General features: G+C 43.1%; 1 pseudogene; it reads left to right on the top strand.

Moving 5' to 3' along the window:
* Positions 1 to 1,930: 1,930 nt before the first annotated feature.
* LOC130862483 (5S ribosomal RNA) lies at positions 1,931 to 2,049 on the top strand (annotated as a pseudogene).
* Positions 2,050 to 2,924: the final 875 nt, after the last annotated feature.

Raw genomic sequence — 2,924 nt, 5'->3', positions numbered from 1 at the left:
AGGCAGGAGAATTAGACATTTGAGGACTGAGTTACATGGCAAGAACTTGTCTCATAAAATAAGCACACATACAAAAAAAATCTAGAAAGTTTCTGGTATTCTTATTTAATTCTTATTCTTATTTTAGACAAACAGGTCTGCTATTCATTAACATTTAGAAACACAGTGGTGCACATCTGTCAACCCAGCACTCAGAGCTGAACACAGAAGAATTTTTGCATTTAAGAGCAGCATGTACAACATAGCAAGTTCCAGGTCAGATTAAAAACAAAAACAAAATAAAGCCAAAAGTAGGAGGCCAGTAAGATGGCTCCGCAGGTAAGAAAGGCACTTGTTACCAACTCTGACCACCCAAGTTTGATCCCAGAATCTGTGTGATGGAAGGGAGGGAGGGAGGAATGAAGGGAGGGAGGAGCAGAAGTCTGCAAATTGTTTTCTGACCTCTAACATGCACCCTGTGGCACACATGCACACTCATGCAGACTGTGACATACATGGACATGCCCACAGATGTTGTAATATGAGCGGCGGGGCTGCGTCCCCGGCACCCAACCGCCCGCATGGCTAGCTTATGCCCCGAAATAATTACACGGAAACTGTATTCTTTTAATCACTGCCTGGCCCATTAGCTCCAGCCTCTTATTGGCTAGCTCTTACATATTGATCTAACCCATTTCTAATATTTTGTGTAGTACCACGAGCTGGCTTACCAGGGAGAATCTTAACCTGCGTCTGTCTGGAGTGGGAGAATCATGGCGACTCCTTACTCGGCTTCTTTCTCCCAGCATTCTCTCTGTTTACTCCACCCACCTAAGGGCTGGCCTATAAATGGGCCAAGGCAGTTTCTTTATTAAATAAAAGTAATTCCTCCATCACACAGATGCACATGTACACGCACATGCTCACACATATGCACACATAAACGTTACACATTGACCCACATGCATGTGCACGCACAAGTTCACTGTGACACACGTCTGTACACATCTACATATACTAACACATGTACACTGTAGCACCCCTGTGCATGCACATACACATGCACATATTTTCACAGTGCCACACACGCATTCACCCACATGTTTACACATGCTCATGCAAAAACATACACACACTAAATAATTGTAAAACAGAACAAAAACAAAGCCAAATCCCTGAGACTTGTTAGTAGTCATTCCTTAGCACACTGTGTGGTGTACTTTTCCTGGTAAAGAAGGGAGAAAATTTTTTTTTTTTTTTTTAGAAAGGCATACCATGGAGGTTAGATTTGGGAATGTGCTAGCTTGTCACAGAGAGTTCCCTGCTTGATCCCTCCATTAGCATCCCTGTTAGTAACAGCCATTTAAAACAGAGTACTATGATTCGGACTGCGGTTATTCTCATTGGGGTGGCCCTGCCAGAGGTCAGGGGGCTGTAAGAAGTGACCGTTGTTCTTCTCAAGGCTAGCCATACATGTATGTACGTAACCTTTCCCTCTAGACCTGGGTCAGCGGCAACAGCATTTTATGTGTTGAGCCCCAAATCGCTTCACAATCATTTGTGGTTCCCCTACAGTTCATAAATGGTCTCTCCTCGAGTTTTCCTATTTTGAGTGTGCCATCTGTTTCCTGTCGGTACCCTTGACTAATACAAGCAGTTACTATGTACGAGCGCCGAGCCTCAGTAAGCAAAGGCACAAAAATTCCTGCTTTCTGGGGACTACATTTCAGCCAGTTTCAGATTGCCATGGGGGGCAGGGGCCTGTCAACCTATCTGAATGTGTATGTCTTTCTGGTCATCAGTCACAACGAAAAGAATGTTCCGTGTCTGCAAGTGTGCCTGTGTACGCTGTATAATTAGGACTTGAGGAAATCCTTGGTGCACAGACGATGTTGGACCTGCTTAACTGTCTCATTTCTTTAGCAAATTTTCTATTAAGAAATTAAGGAAAGTCTACGGCCATACCACCCTGAACACGCCCGATCTCGTCTGCTCTCAGAAGCTAATCAGGGTCGGGCCTTGTTAGTACTTGGATGGGAGAGCACCTGGGAATACCGGGTGCTGTAGGCTTAAAAAAAAAAAAAAACTTAAGGAAACCTGCACAGCAATGCTCATTTGCAGCCCTGCTCACAATTGCTAAGTTATAGAGCCAGCCGGGGTTACTCAGCAGCAGGGGACTGGATAAAGGCAGTGTGGTGTGTATACAAAACGGATTTTTCCATCCCTAAAGAATAAAGTTAAGTCATTTGCAAGAAAACAAGTAAAGCAAGAGATGATATTAAATAAATTAAGTCAATATCAGAAAGACAAATACTGTGTTTTCTCTCATTTGTGAGCCCTATACTTTATAGATACATGAGACTATATGGATAGAGAGAAGGGGTGGGGAGAAAGGGAGGACACGAAAGTAGAAATGAAACTCTGGAGAACAAAAGGGACCAGTGGGAAAAGGATGAGGGTCAAGGGAAAAGGCTACTAGGTGGGAGATATTGTCTAAGTGCACTATATACTGTGTGAACATGGTCTTATATAGCCTAGTATAAAAAAAAATTATAAAAGAAAAAGTACCTAGAGACTGAATATATGTTAGCTCCCTGTTGCTATGTTCTGGACATAGTATTACATCCTGTCAGGGGCTAGGGGACAGGGTGACACACAGATGGGGGCAGATGAATGGACAAGTAGCTCATTAACGACCTCCACAAAATATAAACAGATGTTTACAGAGGGTTTTCTGAGAAGGGCCATGGGAACACTGGGAAGAAATTATCAAATAACAAGGTCGTTAAAGTTGTTAATCAGGTAAAGCAGAATGCTGTTATAATAGCATAACTAGGTGATAGGCTTAAAATTACCTCCTCTGTGTCCTTTCCTGCAGGGTCTCCTGAAAGGTATATTCTACCCAAGTGAAAAACTAAGCCAGGAAACAGAGGTACAGGGAATGG

This window comes from Chionomys nivalis, chromosome 19, assembly GCF_950005125.1.
Source record: "Chionomys nivalis chromosome 19, mChiNiv1.1, whole genome shotgun sequence".
NCBI classification, from domain to species: Eukaryota; Metazoa; Chordata; class Mammalia; order Rodentia; family Cricetidae; genus Chionomys; species Chionomys nivalis.
Note: the sequence above shows the minus strand (reverse complement) of the source record. Positions and strands in the feature narration are given on the sequence as shown.